Raw genomic sequence first — 21333 nt, forward strand, 5'->3', positions numbered from 1 at the left:
TTATTGTCCCAACAAGCACCTTGGAGTAGAATCAAATTTCATTGTAATGCAAATTACAATGACAATAAAGGTGATTCTGATTCTGATTCTGACCTTGAGGCGGATGGGTTACAGCAGCAGAAGACCACACCGGGTGCCACTCCTGTCAGCTAAGAACAGGAAACTGAGGCTACAATTCAGCTCACCAAAACTGGACAACGGAAGATTGGAAAAACATTGCCTGGTCTGATGAGTCTTGATTTCTGCTGTGACATTCAGGTGATAGAGTCAGAATTTGCCGTCAACAACATGAAAGCATAGATCCATCCTGCCTTGTATCAACGGCTCAGACTGGTGGTGCAATGGTGTGGGGAATATTTTCCTGGCACACTTTGGGCCCATTAGTACCAATTGAGCATCGTGTCAATGCCACAGACTACCTGAGTACTGTTGCTGACATATATATGTGTTTATGTGTGTGTGGATTTGGGTTTTGTCCCTGTTGTTCTGCTACGTGTCTGGTCATGGAGGTGTGAGTCTCTGGTCCAGGTGAATCAGGTGGTGCTGTGTGTTGGGAGCGGAAGGCAGGCGACACCACCTGGTGTAGGGGGAAGGACTCTGTAAACGACGGTCCTGGCACGCTCGCGCATACCTGGTACTTCTCTTCAGGTCTTCTCGCCCGCCCCCAAAAAGAACATGAGTGACAGCGTCCCTTTGGCAGAAGGTCTTATTCCTCATCGAAGGTGTACATTGGAGCCATAACAGACCTTTTCTATGAGTTCACCACATTAACAGTGCAGAGATGTTGTGTAGATTTGCAGAAAGAAATACATTAGTTTCTAGAAAGTAGTTCACTGCTATGCTATAACGTGCTATAACATTTGGCATAATATGGATATGATGGATGTGTTTTGATTGATATGCATGCTGTTTTAGAAATTTCAAATCTACACACGGTTTTTCATGCTTAATAAAACATGTATTATTACCAAAGACAATGGGACATTAGTAATGTGCATTCTTTATCTGCTGTGCCTGTAATTCTAAACCCAATTGTAGACCAATTCCATTGCGTTTTTTGGGAAAAGCCCAAATAAAACTTCTCTGCACTAGCATATGTGTGATTTAATAGGGCTTTCTGGGAAATATTTTTGCCACTGAATTTCAAAGCTTAGGCATAAGCACTGTTGACAGTCCAATGTAATTGTTCTCAATTCATTTAACAGTCTGCAACTTATATGACAGTTTGGAATTTTGCTAAATCGAAAGGCTTTGAACAAGAAACAGGAGCCCCGCTAAACTGCAGGCACCTCACTTATAACATGCTTTAAACTCATCTAGTGTCTTGCAGGAGCAGTTTCTTAAACTTTCGTAACACGAGTGAGTTAGTTTTAAATCTGTAAAGCTCTTTCGGATTTTTTTGTGAAAAACCAATTGCTAAAAACGAGCCAACACACAACATCTAGAGACTGACTTTCAGATAATCATAAGGCGGCTGTTTTGGCCCGACTCCACCACTGCAAGGTGCTTTTGAGGTGTTATGTAATGTGGAGCACCTGACCAGCTCCTTTACAGGATATCCCATCCACTCATATCCTGCCCCGTCTTCCTCCTTTCTCTCCGCCTCATGGCTTTCCCCCGTGTCCACCTGTTGCCTCCGATGTAAACAGCACTTGGGAGTCTGTGGATTTTGGGAAGCGGTCCCACCTCCAGCCGAATCCCCCTGGGGGGGGTGGAGTTGGGAATGCCGCTGCAACACGCCGTTTATTCGGCTGCCCTTGTGTGCGTCACTTCCTGTTTACGTCTGAGATGACAGCCTTGGTCGAGTCTTTAAGGGCAGCAGGTGTCGAGCGGCTTCCTTTGACATTCGTTTCCATTGTGTGAGCATGTCTGTTTACCAGGACGTCCTGCACTAAGTGCGCATACAGTCATATGTGCAGCATTGTCGTCTGAGAATTTATTTATCACATGGTATGATGAGCATGTTCTGGAAAGACCCTGATTGACAACTCTTCTCTCCTTCATAGCATGACCTGCATGTTTTATTATTATTTCTTCCTTATACCAGTAACATGACGGACAGCGATAGAAGGAAGAAACGTCACATCAGCCGCTGAACTTCCCAGAGCCAAATGCTGCTTCTAACAGCTCAGCAGGAATCCGCACCTCTATCAGCACGCGAGCCCGCGGAGAGCGGAGGAAAGCCCTGTGTTTACGTTACACGACTCTTCATCATTCCCTGCTGGAGATGGGTCAGAGGCTTGAGGTTGCCTGGTCATAATAATACAGCGTATGGAAAACGTGTTGTTTTTGTGCAAGGGCACGTGGTGTGTGAATGTGTCCGCTGGGGGGGTTGTGAATAAATGAGGCAAGAACGAGGGAGTGTTTGTCCAAGTGGTCCCCAAACTGAGATAAATATTCCAAGTTCTTACAGAGTAGAAATGAGGGCAACCCAACGTGTTTATTTTTGTAAGTTGTATATGTTTAAGTGTAACCGGTGGAAAAATACCTCTATTAGGCAAAGCTGCCCAGAAACCAGAACAGAGCATGAGCTCGATGTACAGAGGAACTGATTCACAGTTGGATGAACGCAGACTTAACCTTGACTTCAGTTAAGGATATTTCTGTAGATGCATAAACCATTGATGAAGGCACTTTGAGTTGTTTCCGTTACATATTGCTGACACTGAACTGTGGATGAGATGTTGAAGTTCAATTAGGTCGTGCTGGACCTTTATCAATATGAGTGGCAAAGCGTTTTTATACCTAGTAATCATTTGATGCTTCCTCAGTTGTGAACATGCAGACACACACACACACACACACACACACACTCATTCAAGATACACACATAGTCGTGACAGTAAAGGGATCTTAACTTAGTAAAACTTGGTCTGCCCACTGATATTGCAAACTCTGTATTAACTTTAGTATTAACCAAGCCTGGGAACATGTTACTAATTAGATGCAGTAGATCACCACTGACATCCAGTGAACGTTTTGACATCCAGTGACATCCAGTGAACTTTGATTTTTGTTGCGCTTTTTTATCAACACTTCTATAACAGCGTTTTTGTAACAAAGCTGAGAGCCTACAAGTATTTTGTTACCAGGGTTAAATTAGGACGAACTTACTTCGGCCTTACTTATGTTTATATGAACCGCAGCCAAGCAAAATAATTCTGTGAGGTTTATTTGTGCGTGTAGAAAGACAACAACCTAAATAGCTACTGCCACTGCCTCCTGTTGTAGAACAAGTGCCAGGCAGAGGACTAAGGAGGATTAATGTGGGTGTCGTGTATACGTGCACACATGTTTGTGTGTGTGTAAGTGTGTGTAGTAGGGGGAAACCTCAGATCAGCAATAGGAGATAGTTTAGAGAATTAGTATCTTAAAACAATACACAGTACAGCTGGAGGTTGGGAGCCAGGCAGGGCCGTGGAGTCTTGAGGCAGTGGTCGTCTCTACTGCGGCCGTCTGGTGCTCAGGAGCCACCGTGCACTTGCTGAAACGTTGGCTTTGATTACCGCTGATACCTCTGATTACCTCTGGCAGAGGGAGGAGAGATCTCAGATAGCCACATGGCCTCAGGCCCAGCAGCACTGGAGTGGAAGGAAGCACAACATAATGGCTAGTCGATCCACATGTGGTGAATTAGGTGAATAAATACTGTCACCTGGCACTGTTAGTTAGGCAATATTTCAGGAAAGCATAAGAATAAGGAATCCTCTATTCTAAGGAGCAGGATCTTAATCCAGCTAGTAGCCTGTGGCTTCCAGTGGTGGTTGGCACTGGCTTAGCGACTGATGGGGCGTTTCGGTCAAGTTGCCCTAAATGTAAGGTTTGATTTTCCATGACTGATCACTGGGTAAACAAATAAGTCGACATGCTCCAGGATGCCGAAGAGAGACTGTGAGAATCTAACAGCCTGAACCGGGGCATTTTCCCTGGACCTGGGCTCCTTCTTCATCTCCTTGGTTTCCGTGGTCCTTAGGTTTTAGCGTTCTGATTTCTCCATTTCTTGTCTCTCAACACCGGGTTGCTTCTTTCTTTCATGTTTCTTTTTTATACTGATCCAGAGATGTTCAGAAGTAAAAAAAATACAAGTCCAAGTCAAGTCGCAAGTCTTTAGGCTAGAGTCTAATTCAAGTTACGAATCTTTAGGCTGTAGTCCAATTCAAATCAAGTCTTTTGGTCGAGTCCAAGTTAAGTCCAAGTTAAGTCTCAAGTCAAAAGCAGGATAAGCTTAGGGACAGGAAATGGAAAATAACTTTTGTATATATATTAGCTGTATTGACAGCTAAGTGGCTAGCATAAACTAAACAAGCCTTTCCGGGTTTTCAGGTGCCTTATGAAGTTCGTTGTGGTCGTTCCAGTGTCTTTTATGTTTCCCAATTTTTTATAACGCTTCGGTTATGTCCAGATATTTTAAACTGCCTATAGCCTAAGGCTGATATCTATGGTGCTCCAGCCAAAGTCACGCCACCCTCGTTTAGACTTGACGCTTCTCTCCGATTTTGCGCTGGCGATAAGCGGATGTTGTGAAACATCACGAGAAAAGGGGCTGCGTCCCAAATCACCGAAACAAAGGTAAGGAATAATGGCAACATAAAGACACAAAGAAAGTATTTATTTTATAATTTTCATACACTGCGCCTGGATAACGGACTGACTCTTACTGTCAAGACTGACTGACTAGAGTGCCCATCTCTGTATTGATCACACATAACATGTCTCTCTTCCCAACTGCCTATTTTACCCTGCTTCCTTCTTAACACCAGACTTGTTGCAAACCCTCTGGAACGCAAAATAAAATCCACAACAAAGCAAAATTAGGTGTAATGAACTGAGCCTGAGATATGCAAATGAGCTTGATATGCAAATATAAAAGTGAAATGAAGAAGCTGAAATGGGTTTGCATGCCACAAAAAAACAAAACAAAACAAACCCATAATTGAGGAATTAATTATTTGAAAAAAATTGTGTATATATATATATTAGTGCTGTCAATTCCAGGTGCCGCGATTAAAAGTCCTCACCAGGATTTTGCTCAAGCTTGCTAGATTTTCTAATTAGCAATCCAGGTAAAATTAGTGGAATCAACACAATCCAGGAAGCCAGAGCAAAATCCTGGTGAGGACTTTTAATCGCGGCACCTGGAATTGACAGCGCTAATATATATATATATATATATATATATATATATATATATATATATATATATATATATATATATATTATAACGCAGTGTGATGTAGAAAATTGCTTGAATATAAATTACACAGGCTTCTCAAATGACCAGAGCTTCCTCTAATCTGTGTCCTGCTATGGATGGATCTAGGAGTTTCAGTTGACCCAGCTAACAGAAAGCCAGAGGTTGTTTCAGTTCCAGACTCATTATGAAGCTCGACAGTCATCTTATCAGGCAAACAGGACATGCTCCGGGGTATCAGTGATTACACAAGCTCACGGTCCTCTAGCGTCTGTTTGATCACACAACTCACTCCCATCTTATTTTATGTTTTGGGTAGGACTTACTCCGTGAACATTGCTCCAAAGAGGAAGTAATTGTAATCATGATCTAATTAATATTTAGATCATATAGATGCCAGTAAGAGTGTATGTTATGTCGGAGGGAGATTTGAATAGCTGATTGGGTCACTGACTATCAATAGATAACAAGGCAAGAGTGCACATAATGGAACTTAAATAAAGAACAGCTTTTCCCGTTTGCTCCATCTAACAGATCACTATATGTGTGTTTAATCACTGGAGAAGTTTGATTTAAGGTTGCAAAATCCAGATGGAGCTTGATGGAACGTTATCTCCTCAACAGACACAACCAAGGCTTATGGAGTCAGTTGTAACTCCGTTAGATGTCCTAAGAAGACTGTCGAAATGTAGAGAACTGATACTTTGCTTCACAACTCTTCATGACAGCCTAAAATGTGGATGGCCCCAGTCCAGAAGATTTGGTCATAAGAGATTCTGCTTGTCTCTAGAGGTCATACTACGACGGACTGCACATTCATCAGGCTCACACACTGAAGATGTGGTGTGAAGGATTTACAATTACACTGTAAACCGTCTCTCCATATATGTGCACATTATTTCATTTCTGTATTTGGCTATGAAATGCTAGTGGCCCACACAAAACAAACTGCCTAACAACAACAAATACATATAGAAATAAAGCACACACACAAACACTGGTCAGGTAGACAACTTAAGGTTTTTAATCCCACTCTATCATGTCTGCTTAACCGTGCTGTAGGTAAAGCATTGAAGATACACCATAATCAGATTTTCTCTGAACTGAGAAACTCCATTCTAGGGATCCCAACTTAATCTTCATGATCTAGGGATTTTCCCATACCGGATGAGAAGCAGATGTCTCCCTTACCCAACCCTCTCCTTTCTGCTCCTTCACTCTTTGTCAATTGTACGCGTGGTTTGACGTCAGAGAAATGTCTGTCGCGCCTTCTTGCTGTCCCCTACCCTCTTGTGTGCACTCCCCCTACACATTTCCCCCTCCGGCTCCCTCTACTTTTTACTCCACTATCTTCCTCCATCTTCGTTCTCCCCCTCCTGTCTCCTCAGTTCCTCTGCAGCCCCCTGTTCCCTTGGGTCGAGTGAAGGAACACATGCGCCATGTGAAGAGTGCCCGTCCCCAGACCACGCTCACACGACTGGAGCGCCCCTCTTTCTGTGGGAGGAAACAAGGCCTGACTCGTAGGTACAACTGTGTACTCCATGGACCCCGTCCAGACGTTCTCCTACTTTCTCATGGCGAACGAAGGGGAAAAAAAAATGCAGTTCTATTATAGTGTTCTGTTTGTGTAGATTCCCACCCCAGATGAATAAACTCAGTCTGCTTCTAGGTAAAAAAAAAAAAAAAGTCCCTGCGCCTAACCCTGACCAATCCTTTTCCTCAGACAATTGTTGATCTTGGAGATGAACTCTGTTCCTCTGGAGGATACATATATCAGTAGCACAGCAAGTGGTCTACTACTTAGGCTGTCTACTCTCCAAACCAAAAAAAACGTCGCTCTCAAACTTTCCGTTGTCTCAAGGCGACTCAAGGTTCCATCCTGAAGCTGTGTTGTATCCCACCTCCTTCGCCCTGGCCGGGTCGGGCCCCTTTGTGGCGCTGTCTCTTCACCACTTAAACAGATTGGTTTTGCTGTGGTCCTGCTCCTCATGGATCACAGGACCGCTGTACAGGCTGTCTGTAAACACAGGGGTTGGCAGAGCGAATGTGAACGCCCCATGGCATGCCTTGCAACAGTGGAGGAGCTGTTTTTTCTCTCTCTGTTCATGTGCATTTGTGTGTGTGTGTGTGTGTGTGTGTGTGTGTGTGTGTGTGTGTGTGTGTGTGCGTGCGTGTGCATGTGCTGGTCTAAGGGAATAACAGGGCCAACAGATTTACATGTTGTTTTTGTGCTCCTGATCCTGTGAGTTCTTCTAATAAAAACTTTCCCTTGTGAAAACGGACAATCGGGAGTAAGTATAGGACTATATCGTACATTGTAAAGGACCAAATCAAATCAAATCAAATATATTTGTATAGCGCTTTTCACAACATATGTTGTCACAAAGCGCTTTACAGGATTTACAAGGTTAACAAAGCCTGAATAGATCTGTGTTCTCAGGAGAAAAGATGATTTTGCAAAACTAATTTTAACAAACATTGCCTTACACCTTAAAACGACAAACAAGTGGTGCTCAAACCCGTCTGTGGCTGAGGGTGTAGCTCTTATTACACATCTGCTCCTACAAGAAGGCATAAACAAACAGTCACATTGCAGCAACACACAAGATGTTTCTGATGGGGCCCTGGATCCACTTTATTAGTGGACACAAACAGTCGCTGTCCTAGAGAGCCCACACATTTAGTAGGAAATGAACAAAACATCTGGCTAACATCTGCGTTAAGGACAGTGTGAGACTGGGGAACTGCCCCATGTGATATGCAGGACCAGGTCAAGTGCACCTTGTATTTAGATAATAATACTTGAAAAACTGGGAACTGGAGGTTTGGGGAAAGTCCACTCAGTCACATGGTAGGTCTTCATATGATGGGTGTCTTCATATGATGAGTGTCTTCATATGATGGGTGTCTTTATATGACGGGTGTCTTCATATAACGCATGTCTTTATATGATGGGTGTCTTCATATGATGGGTGTCTTCATATGATGGGTGTCTTTATATGACGGGTGTCTTTATATGATGGGTGTCTTTATATGACGGGTGTCTTTATATGACGGGTGTCTGTCTAACAACTGAATGATATCTACAGTAAATAACCAACGCATGGTTCGTTTATGAATGTTCATATCAACATTCATCAGAAATCCATGTTTTTTTAACAGTATCTGGGATTTCAGGTTAATCAATAGGTCCCAGTGAGTGTCATTACAATAGCTGAATTGTGTGCTTCTTCAAACTTTTTAAATTCATCACTGTTGGTGAACCAGGGTTAGTTTGGTTAAAGGTCTAAGTCTGCAGAGTTGTGACAGTTCATCCATTGTCAGTGTGTTTAATGGCTCTGTTGAAAGCTCTTTAAACCCCAGCAGTGACTTGCTAGTCAAAGCAGCTGCTCTCTGCTGCACTTTTCCACCTGAGTTTGTGGGAAGCTTTGAAAGGCCCTGGGCCTTTCTCACAGTTGACCTCCATGAGAAGCACAGGTTAAGGAAGGAAGCCATAAAAACATTTATTGAAGTAAATTATGTAATGCTTCATAAATGTAAGTACTCTAAATCGACCGCAGTAATGTCAGACAACAGCACGGGTGATGCAGTTTGGTACAGGTTTACTCATTTAAATTTTACAACGACCATGATTAGAAAATATGGCTTGCATATTTTTATATGCTGTATACAGTTTTATATATAGACTACATAAATAAAATGAAAAAGAAAAGAAACAAGCAAAACCAGGCAGGAAACCAGACATTGCTATGAAATTAGATTACATTACATTAAAATACTACAGCATACAAGAGGAAATGACTAATAATAGTTTGATGGACATTAGTACATGGTGATTACAGGACTTTTTAAAGGGGTTTTCCCCTTAATGAAACGTAACTTTTCCTTTAATACAGTGTCTGATTTGCACATTTTTCCCGAAATGACCATGAACCTCCATTTCCTTCATTTTATTATATGGAAGAAAATTACCCTCTTCAAAAATGTTATTTAATAACATTTCTTAACCAGTGAGCCTAATACATATTTTGGGAGATGGAATTTTCCATATAATTTTCTTATAATACAATATTATATACAATATTATATTTATTGTAAAAAGTTTTAAAGTAAAGGCAAGACAAAGCTTATATGAATTCTAGGCTTTCTTCCATCCCAAATATAGGCCTACTATATTATCATATCTAAGTAGAAGTTGTAGTAGTTGGAATATGTAGCCTATTGGAGTTGGCATTTACATTTCACTAGGCAATAAAATTATTAACTGTTTCTAGAGTTTTTCTGTTGTCTGTGGTCTTACACAAATGATCGATCTGGGTTCAGTTCTGTCGCCCCTGACTCTCGCTCGGACTCGTTTATGTTTGTTAATACGTTTGTGTCTCACGTTCCCGTGTTCGTTAGCGTGTACGTGTTCGACTGTTATTCGTATCGCCTGTCTATTGTCTCGTTATCGTAATGCGTCGCACTCGCGTCTGCGCGTCTTTGTCGTTGTCTGACTTCAGTGCCGTGAGTCTGTGTTCGTTCCCGTATTGTCAGTAATAAACGTTCCACGTTTAAACCTCCTCTCGACTCCACATCCTGTTTCTGGCTCGTTACATCTGTCATGACGTAGGCCTATCTCATATCTTTAAAAACCCCTTAAAAATAAAACCAGATATAAATGGCTTTCCTGTCTTAAAAAACACAAAACAACATTAATTATTGCAGAAATATTTAAAAACAAAAGTCCAGTGTGGTGATGCTATATCCAAACCACTTCATCCACCAATCCATTCTTCACCATTAAAATTCATTTGACTGTACAGATGTACAGCTGTGTTTTTTAATCAGATGGGGAAAACTGACCTCTTTTAGCATACGTGGACACTGCAAAATATGTGTGTAGTCCCTTTATATATATGTAATTTGCATTATGCTCTTGTGTGATTGCAACATGCATGTGAACTGTGCTTTCACTACAAAAAATTTGACGACACACCAGCAAAATGGCTCAATAAACAAGGCTCAGACAGTACTGTGTGTATAAACACGTGCTTTGTGCGGAAAACCTCCACTACTGATGTGATTAGGGCACAAGTCAGCTGTTAAAATGGCATATGACTCAATCAACATTTCACTAATTTGGTGAAGATAAGTTCAGAAACAGAGCGTCTGAGCCAGAAACTGGTGGATAAGAGCTGTTTGGCCTGCACATATTTCAACTTTTATGGCATATCAGAGGGATAAGGAGCAGTGGCATAATGCACATCATAATCTGGAACTGATCAGGATTTACGTCAAACTCAAGCTTGTTATGAGTCCTCTATACATCTGGAATGAGCAACACAGCAGCGGTATCAGCCATCATCTCATCTTGATTGATTGCACAATGAATAATGGTAAGCGCATGAGTAGCAGTCTAGATTTCGGCGACGGCCTCTTGGATATTAATTGAATGTTTGCACACTGAAATTGCTCAACCTTGACGGTCATTAAAAACACATTTTCTCTTATCATAGCAACATTTTTCTTAAGTAATACTTAGCCTGGTCCAGTAATGCCCAACACACCATCTAAACTCTAACCACGGCTTCCATCTCTTCCATCTCATAGATTATAAATTGCAGTGGGTTCTGTGGGTCTTTGTAAAGCTAATTTTGACTCAAAAGAAACACTGTGTTGTATGTAATTCCCACTTGGCAAACAGGGGCCCTCAGGGGCCCTCACCTGGAGCTGCACTTTCATTCCAGAAAGGCCCTGATGCTGGAGGCCTGTATGTTGATGGGGGTGAGAGAGGCCAACAGATGCAGTATATAGGCAGAACAGAGTATCACCACCACAAGGGGGAGGGCCCTTAGGATCAGAGCATCAGCCACCAAAGCATCTGCTGTCTTTGATGGTGCGGAGACACAAACAAGTGCTGTCCCATCTCCCAACCCCCCCCCCTCCTTCATCTTGTCCCGTCGCGGTCATTAGCGGCCCAGGCCACTCTCCGTGAGCTGGTGACCCAGCTCTGGGACCTCGGTGTGCCGTGACTGCTTCCACTTCCACCGTTGAGAGATAACCCAATGGGTCTGGGCCACACAGGGTCCCACCGGACCCACTTACCCCCTTCTTTACCCCCAACACCAGCTACACCATCTTAATAGATTAGCGGTAGCAAACGAGATCTCCCAGCTGGCTTGGGGTCTCTGGTGCAGCCTGCAGCCCCTCCCCCTGCTTTTATCTATCTGGGATAAACACTGAGGACGGGGAGAGAGAGCGTGAGCAAGCAGACACTAGAGGAAATGCCTCCTTAACAAGAGGAGGTAACTACTGCACTTCTGTTTGTCCACTTCTGCCCTTGCCTCTCCGTCTCTCCCCCCTCCATCCCGGCTGCCTGCGCTGGTATGCACCCCGTCACTGATATTGTCTTCACACACTTGCTGTTTGCTCACTCCACATATTCAGAGTCGGCTTGGATTTCCATTTTGAAGCCAAAGCCAAAGCACACTTTGTATTCTACGTTAAGATAAAGTCAGTGCTACAGCAGCTCTGGTATTGTTATAGACTCGTGTTGTTATCGTATTGTTTAAAGCTTTATGTGTTTTTACCAACCCCTACATATGTAAAGTTAAATGAAACTGCAGGTTCAAAGATGAAAATCCTTTTGTCCTCCAAGTTTCTTACAAAGCTAATCTTAACCTAATATGTAATGGCTGATCATAATAGCCATCAATAACCAGTTATCGATTTTTTTGTCTCCTGGTTTAGGATAATTTAAAATATTTCAGTTTAGGAGGATTCAAATATCTAAAATGTGGATTTTTGCATGATGTTGCCATAACAGTGAATAACAGCCACAGCAGTACATATGTCACTAACCTTACCCTTTGTTGTGTGATACTTTTTATGTGAGTGTGTTCATGTGAATTCTAGTGAGCTAGTATAATTCCCAAAATATGCTAGGTCAGGTGACGGTAAAGTGCAGTAGCAAACGTACGTTTGTTCCAGATGCACTGGGGGAACCCAGACTGGATCACACTGACTACAGTGTGTACATAAAGAACTGATCTGCAGATGTACTGCAAAACAGCTGGGAAGCATCACAAACTGTTACTCAAGGGAATAGAGGGGATACAAAATATCTATGGGAACTGGCTGACTTAATCAGTGCTAAGTAAATCAAGTAAATAAAGTATATCTGGTGAAATGTACATTTTCTTTTTTTCTTTTACCATTTATGTCATATATTTATGATGAAATACAACGTATCCTCTCCGATTATACATTACAAATGCCAAAACGTGCACGCATTAATCACAGACAAGCTTGGACATGAGCCAACGGTAAAGACCTCAACTTCGTTTCTCACCATAAGAAACATTCCTTGAAGTAAAGAAGCTCATAAAACACAAGCGGATCCTGGACAAGTGTTTGTGTGCTGGAGCAGCTACTGTCATATCATCCTGCGTTGGGCAAACCTAATGAGAAAGTCACTTCTGCCCATTGAGCAGAGACTTGAAAGCAGTTCCTCTCTAGGTTGTGGGGTCAAGTAGCTTAAAGTGGTTGCATCTATGGATGGACAGAATTAGAACTGGGAACTCTATCAGACCAGAGCATGTGGCCAATAACAACAGATATTGACTGTATCAACTTTAAAATCATATTTTAGCCATGTTATTTAGACGAGCACTGGCATTACCTGAACAAGCTTCCCGGGCTGCTCCATTGTGAATGGATGGAGCTGAGCATTTAACAGAAAATAATGGAAAACCACAAATGTGTTCAGACATCACTGAAACTGTGGCACATTTCTAAGGCTAATAAAGTCTGGAATTATGTCAGCAGAGTGATCATGTCCTCTGTGCAGTTTCTATGAAGGCCACAGTATGTCCACCACACGGTTTCTATGATGGCTATGGCCACAGCAGTTTCTGTAATGGCTATGTCCTCTATGTTGTTTCTTTGAAGGTTGTGAAGTTTCTATGATGGCTTTATGAAGCATGCTAATTCCTCCCCCTATGTTTACTCTCATTTCATCAGTCAGAAGAGTGGTAATGGTTATAAACAGGTGAGGGTAGAGTCAAGGGAAAAGATTGTGAAGGGAAAACTCTGAAAACTCTGAAACTTATCTGACATAATCTTTACAACTCAATGCACTTTCTTTGACACCTGCTCTGCCATAAAGCAGAATTAGTACTCTCATATTCAGATGACACCATTTTTTAGTGCACTGCACATGTTTTACACACTCAGGATTTGTTGGTTTTAAATTTAAAATCACCGAATACGAGACACTCCTGGATTTGGATGAACATTGTTGAATGTAGACTCAGATACACAAAGTGTGTGCTGTGGTTGGTGCTCTTAACACCTGGATCATTTTTCAGATAAACTGTTGTCAGTATTGATGGAAGCTTAAATAAATGTGTATTGCATGTGAATGTGAACCTTACAATAGTTTACAGTGTATTTAAACTCAAAGAAAACTTCCTATACTGAAGAAAGTGGTTCAGTCATTAAAGGAGGGTTATTTTTATGGGCAACAGGAAATTGCCATCCAAATCTGTTCATCTCATCATGCATATTTGAAGGGCAGTTTTTCTACATCACCGGACAGCTTTATTGGATTTGCCATTTTTTATGATATAGTATTACATAGTCCTTGCTTGCAATGATTCAATGATCAAATGCAGTGGGAAGCGATTCAAGTGTGTAATGACATTATTAGGCCAATATCATATCACCTTTTCCACTCAGCGCACCTTGACAGCCCTGTATAACATACAATTGTAGTGCAAAAAGACCTTTCGGTGTGCCACCATAACTATGTTGAATAAGAGGCATCTGGTTTAATCACAAAGGATTCACAGATTGACATTGATTGCTATTCCTCAAAAACCAGAATGTTAGCACAGACGTGTGCACAAAAACCAATCCGGTCCTCAGTGGCTAAAGTACCCCTAGAAATTACATCAGGTTTTGGTCTTCTAACAACTCAACCTATTTCTCCTAGCAATAATATAATGCCACCGAATTGGCCCAACCTTCTGCTTCGGCTGAAAAGTGTTCAGACCCCCAGAAAGCTCAGTGTTGGTGAATAGCAATTAATCATTGGGTTCATAAGGCATTATCCCTTTGCCTTCCTCATGAGCAAGCCAAGCCATAGCAACATGTCTTAACATGTCCTCAGCTTCTGTTGTGCTCTCTAGTTAAAAACAGTGTTTTACCTGATGTACGTGACTATTTTAACAGTTTAGTATAACTCAGAACTTGCTTCGTTGTTACCTGGCCTGTCTGCAATTCACCTACATAAACAACGTCCTGCAGAGAGACTCACTGATTCACAGTAGCAATCATAACAGGCCACCACATATTTACTAAGCATTCTTTCCTTATTTAGGCTCCGGGCCTATAATCACGACTATAGTCGGACTCAGATTACATTGTTATGAAAGTCATGTCATACTGAAGTGTGTTTAAACGAGATGTTGGAGTGAACTGCAGTGCTTAATAACTGCCCCTGGGGAGAAACCCACACTCCTCTGTCTTATTCTAATTATGCCTGTATCTGTTATTAACAGCTCAAAGTCAAAATACTGGAAACTCAGATGAATACTTTCCCTGCACCTTTATGTTGCCCTCGAGGTTTCAGTGCCACCGATGGTTGCAGACAGCCAGGCGAAGGAGAGCTTTTAACAACAAGGACGTTATATTACAAACAGCTTGATGATATTTGAAAACGCTTCCACACAGTGAACATGGCTGAATCGGGAGGGTCGGAGCCTCCAGAGAGGCAGAGAGAAAGTGAAGAAAGGGAGAAAGTGTCACTGTGCCATTTAACCGCTGCATTTATCCATAAACCCCAGGAGGCATCAAGCTGCACTGATTTAAAAGTCCTGTGATTTGAGATAATTCTACATGATGCCTACACACGCACACGCATTAATAAAGGCCATAATGCACAAAGCCAACGATTCTCTATGATTTCCTCCCAATGATCACATAAAGACCATCAAAAGCCACTGTTTAAATAAATCAGTAAACCCATTTAAATAGGAGCTCTGTGCTACCCCCTTGTGTTTAGAAAGTACCAGAATAAGATTTCTCCTAAAAAGTAATTAGTTTATCAGCAGCCTTGCAAATTAAGTAAATGTATTGATCCCTTAAAAGGGCCCTTCTCTTAGGTCTCTTCGTAACCCTCCCAACCCTTTGAAAAGTACAAATAAATAAACAACTAAATAAATTAATTACAAAGAAAATTAATTACAAGCATTCACAATGCATTCAGTAAGGCATTAGTTTTAAGCACTTAAGATTAAGCGGTCCCATTTAATAGTACATAGAAAATTGTTTTACCTCCTACTGAGTTGGCATTCAAATTATGCATGAAGAGTTTAGGGGACTTATGTCATCTGTTATGGACAATATATTTAAATTTCTCACCATGATTGAGAAACTTTGTAAATATATCTGTAAAGAAGCACAAATTAGAAATTGTAAAGACATGTGTATTAGTGCTGTGCATTAGTGATGCACTGTCTTCACAGTCCTGTACAGTTTGTTTCACCAAACAGGATCACCATGAAAAAGGAATATTGCTCAAATCCTCATCACCACCCTTGGGGTTGGACTTCTTGTGGCAATAAGGTTTTAGCTCTGTTCTTAAGAAAGCTGATATTACATTTCTTGGTTTGTATAATATAGCAGCTTGGAGAACAACAGTGTTGTGGGGGTTGGGGACTGTCTTCCTGCCGGGTACTGGTGGTTCTGTTAGAACAGCAGGGGCAACACAGGACAAAACACAGAAACCATTTTAATAAAACTCTACTTCTGAGGAGAAAAATGAGAGAGAGAAAGGGAGAGAGAGAGATAGAGAGAGAGAGAAGGAGAGAGGAAGGGAGGAAGGAGGGAGGTAAGAAGGGAGATTCACCTTTCTATGTCACTACAACCCTAGTGACGAAACTAAAATGACAGGAGTGGGTGGAAAGAAATGCTCTTAAAGTGGCGTTATTACAGACTGACCTGAATCCCACTGAAGATTTCACGCATGACGTGGAGAACGGCATTTATCTACAATGTTCAAAGAACCCGACAGATTTAACAGTTCGTACTTAAAAGCCAAGAAGTACTCAGGTTATTGTGGGCTACATCTCAAATAGAAAAACGGCCAAATTGATGTGAACCTGAGAAAGAGCAAAATCACTAAATCACAATTTTTGTTTACAAAAGAGTTTTTACCAACATCCAAATTTATTTAATTAATGTAAATATTGTATATTTTTATTTATTCTTCATTTATATCCTCTGAATAGCAGGATTAGAGAAAAAAAAAACATTTAAAACATTATTAATGTCACTTACTATTTTAGGATTTAAAATAATTGAATGCATAGACCACATAAAAATTAAATATAGATTTCTAATGGCCAATGACTGTGACTTTCTTTGATGTCCCCCAAAACAAGTCTTTCAAATACCCAAACAATGATTATGCTGGCTAACAAGTTTGTGCTTGACACTTGATATGTTTTCCCTGTGCCCCTTTGTTGTAAATGACCCTTTGATAAAAGCCCCCTTGACACCAAGCCCAGACTCCCACTGGAGGGCAGCCTAGCTGCACCTCAAAGATGGAAGCAAGGAGTTCATCAGCCTTACGGGACATTTTCCTTAGAGGATAGTGCCCTTGTTGTTTATTTGCCCTTGCGGGACAATGTCCCTGTTCCAGGCAATTCTGAATATTTCTCATTCTACCTGCAGTGTGCAAACACACTACCTATATTGTGCATAACAGTTCATGTCATATCCTGCTGGCATTATAGTTCTTCATAATCCGTCATGAACAAGCTCTTGAAGTGATGTTAAAAATGCAGTTCAAGCATTATGGCTCTGTTGCATCTGACAATTCATTACAGGAGATGACAGACAGGCCTTAAACCATCATCAGCTGAAACAGGCTTCATGTCAACAGCAGGCTGAGCGGTAATATGGACCACATTATGAAGTGCTATAGGTTTCAGACATCCTCAGGGATGCAATCTGTTAGATTTGCTGCATGCCGTCCCCAGCGTGCCTGGGTGTCAAACGACAGCACGCAGTCAGTGATAAATGGGTTAAATTATCCCCACCACAGATTGGAGAGATGGTCTGAGCCCTGTGCTGCCTGTATTGTAGGTGATCGATAAGGGGACGTGGTGAATAAACAACATGGGGTTGTTCTAGGGCTCCATCAGGGTTAAAGTTCACCAGGGTTAAAGTTCACCAATTTCTATTAATCTGCTCAAGACCAGTAAGTGATGGCAAAGTCAATGAAAAAATTAGAACTGAGAAGACTATGAAGGTAATGGCTGAATGTCTGACAGAAAACGGAGAGGCAAATATATACAGAGTGAAGTGATAGTTATACATGCTAATATTCACATTTAGTTGTAAAGCTCGGAGAACACACAGCACATACATAATATCACATTAGAGGTAATCTACAAAAGTCACACTGATTACTGAAGGGACATTGTAAACCTCAAATACATTGTTGACAAAAAAAGATTTAATTTCAATGTTTTGGAATAGTTCAGCAAAAGCTATTTATGCACAATTTTCTTTAATCTGCATTGAAGAAGGGAAAAAAGAAAAGAGAGAGACAGAACCTGCCCTTGGACAAACCTGAAAAAAGTACAAAATACGAATCGTGAAACCAGGCTTTACGCATCCATGGTCATCGCTTCAAGGATCTAGAGCAGATACAGGATGGAAGACAAAGATAACGTAGGCTAACACAAACCTAGAACAGGAGAACAGCGAGTGTAAGGCCCACAGATCACAGCTGTTCTTCTTCTCCCAGGACATCAGCAAGGCCAGCTGCTCCAGACACCCAGTATGGCTGTATCTTCCACTAATGTGTGGATTTCCACCTAAAGATCAGTGCAGACTGGGACGTTTCAGGGTGATCCCAGGCTAACACTCACATGCAGTCCCAGATATCTGCTGTAGCAGACACTACCATTTTCACAAGCGAGTTTGGCCTGTGGTTTTATTCTGATTTAAAAACATCTGGAATGCGCCAAAATATTTGACATTATTGAGTAAGCCATTGACAGCTGTTGATTTTACATGTGACATTTAATTTTATGTACTGTGATATTACAAGTAAAATATGTTGTTTACAGCCTACATCAGGTTTAACATGAAAAAGTGTCCCTCCTGAGGTGTGATTGTCTCGAGAACTGGATGATATATGACATATGGACGAGTGATCCAAGACTCATCAATGGGAAACCATCAGAAGATGACAGGAAGGATCACTCCTCTTGAAATGGAATGAAGCTTTATGGCACTGGGCAAACTAAAAGCATGATGTGGTTTCAAGCAAACAGATTTTAGATGTGTGTGTGCTGTCTCCATCTTTAACCAATGCTCATATTACCCCATGACCAGAACGAGCGTGTGTAACTACAGATGATCTCAAATCTCAAAGCAGCAACTTTGCTGCTCCAGCCTAACACAAAGCCCTGCTGTAGAACTTCACATCCTTCATAACAACAGAAGATGACAGTAGAACTTCACATTCTTCTCCTCCGTCATCTTCTAGACACTTCCCTCCTTCACTCGCTAAATGTAAATCAAATCAAATCAAATCAAATTTATTTATAAAGCACCTTAAAATCAATGTCATTGGCCAAGGTGCTGTACACAAGTAGGAGCATAAAATACATATAAAAGACAACCACAGTTCCATAATCACCAGACCATGACTACCTCTCTCACATGGTCTGTACGTCAATGTGTGTAGAAGACACCGGGACACAGGATGTGCATTGTCTTGAGTCTGGATGTGCTTATTTGAATTAGCACTGTGGGCTATAGGACACCTTGATTGGATATTGATTGGATCAAGCATACATACACATATGTGTGACAACTGATGGCAAAATCCCCATAGCCTTTTAAGTTTAATATCTTTGGGGGGCAGGGTATTAAAGCAATGATACAGGGGTTGCCCTTTATCCTATCCTTTAAGAAATAATTTAATATTTTGTCTGTCATGGATTAATCTAAGTGTCACTAAATATCAGTGATATGAGATTATCCACAATAGTAGGTATTATCTGCACCTGAAAGAGTAGAACTCAGAACTCAGTTTTTCATTAGTTCAAATGGATGTGCACTTGAGAAATTATGTGGATGAATTCCTTTAATATCCCCCTGCACACTATATCTGCACACTATAAACAGGACTTCAGCTGTCCAGCAGTTTATGACTCTGCAAAGCTACAGTGCAGAATGGGGTCGATAAGGCGGACAGTACCGACAGTGTGTGGCCCCCAGATCACGTACAGGACTCACGCCACGTATATGCCTGTACTTTCTTCCTGCTTTATTCTAGCCATATCCAGGATATGTTCCTCTTTTAACAATTCACAGTGGCCTCTTCCCCCTTTTGATGTTTGTGTTTGTAAGTTTGTCTTTCTGTACAGCTCCAAGAAAGACAGACTTCCTGCTTTGATCCTCATTCTGCCTCTCCTACAGTTGAGGCAACTTTAAGCCATATATGGTCCCATAATGATTCTTTAGGGTTTTCTATAGCCTAGCAATGAGTAATAAACTGGCTCTACATTAGAAGTGACACATGTTAATATAATGAATTAAACAACAATTACTATACTATATAAGCAATTAAATTCTATCAATTTTATAGTAAGTCAATTTGCAACACATTGATTTTGGCAACAGTGAGTTAAAATGTGGCATTATTAACTCTGTTATTAACTGCACACCAGCCCCTTTAACATAATGAATACATGCCCGTGTTCAGGATCGCCACCCGTGTTCAGCTCATGGACTACGGCGTTGTCGTCTTTTTTCTTTTAAGTCCTGCTGGAGGACATTAATGAAGGAGTCTCATGTCCTCATTATTCTTCCCACAGACACAATGGACGGATAAGATGGCGACCCTCTCGGCAGCCGCTGTCATGGTGTTTGGAAAGTGATTGGAAAGAGGGCGTAATGGGTTGTCCTGGTCCCAGCACCTGGGGTCTTTCTGGCTCTCATGTCATAGAAGCATTACCTGATGGTGCCTCCTGGTGCACCAAATGAGAGTGGCCAGCTCAATGCAGGTGAGCCACTACATTAATGACTGTTTTCAAACAGGTAGCATGTGTTGCTCGAACACTGGCCAGTGGGCGAATGAGTACAACATTCCCCCACATGTCTCTAACAGGTGTTACATGTCAATAGAGTGTGAGCATTTGAAAGCAGTTCTGTTGGTATGGTAGACTAACCATTTCAGGTGAATTACAATTGAATATGTCTGACATTTATTGTTATAATATATAAAATAATACAAAAATAAATAAGAATACTTACCTGGCAGGGGTGAGACCATGATCAGGAAGGTGATTCGTCCAAGGTGAGGCTCAGCCATTGCACTCAGACTGTGCTGACCCTTGCGAATTCCCCAAATGCGGGAATCTCGACTGCACAATTTCTGGGGGACTGCGTTCACGCTCTCCCCTGATACTTTTTGTTTGGGGCAGTCATGGTCTGGTGGTTAGGGAACTGGTCTTGTGACCGGAGGGTCGTGGGTTTGATTCCCAGACCTGAGGCCATGACTGAGGTGCCCTTGAGCAAGGCACCTAACCCCAACTGCTCCCCGGGCGCCGGGCTAGGGCTGCCCACCGCTCTGGGCATGTGTGATCCACAGCCCCCTAGTAATCACTAGTGTGTTTGTGTGTGTGTGTGTTCTAACTGCACAGATGGGTAAAAAGCGGAGGACAAATTTCGATTGCAGTGAAAAATCACAATTGACAAAATATGGCACATTTACATTTTAACACACAGGGCCATTCCCTGTTTGTGCTACTGGTAGACGGTACAGGGCTATCAGAGCTAGGACAAAAAGACTGAATAACAGCTTCTACCCAAACCACTGTTAGAGCTCTGAATGCTGGGTAAATAAAATAATAATGCCATATGCCACATTTAAATGAGTGCACTGTACATGCCAATACCCAACACCCACTGGGAAACATCCAGAGTTCTGCACACTCCTCTGTAAACTTTACATTTTATTCACACTTATTTGACACACCTAAGAACTTACGCCTCGTACATACTTCCATCTGTAAAATTGCTCTTCTGTATATTTTGCATATTTCTCCTTTCCTTCTTTGTTGTTTATTTAA

At 41.6% G+C, this 21333-nt stretch overlaps 1 long non-coding RNA gene and 1 other non-coding gene across 2 annotated transcripts; both read left to right on the forward strand.

Annotated features, from left to right (window-relative positions):
- The first annotated feature begins 4434 nt into the window (after positions 1-4434).
- LOC143481297 (uncharacterized) lies at positions 4435-7367 on the forward strand. The gene is made up of 3 exons (XR_013121997.1): positions 4435-4569; positions 6580-6711; positions 6915-7367. It is a non-coding gene; the product is annotated as an uncharacterized LOC143481297 (long non-coding RNA).
- Positions 7368-20507: 13140 nt separating this feature from the next.
- Positions 20508-20665, forward strand: LOC143481311 (U1 spliceosomal RNA). Its single transcript, XR_013122005.1, has one exon. It is a non-coding gene; the product is annotated as a U1 spliceosomal RNA (small nuclear RNA).
- Positions 20666-21333: the final 668 nt, after the last annotated feature.

The sequence above is a fragment of the Brachyhypopomus gauderio genome, chromosome 17 (genome assembly GCF_052324685.1).
Source record: "Brachyhypopomus gauderio isolate BG-103 chromosome 17, BGAUD_0.2, whole genome shotgun sequence".
Classification (NCBI taxonomy): domain Eukaryota; kingdom Metazoa; phylum Chordata; class Actinopteri; order Gymnotiformes; family Hypopomidae; genus Brachyhypopomus; species Brachyhypopomus gauderio.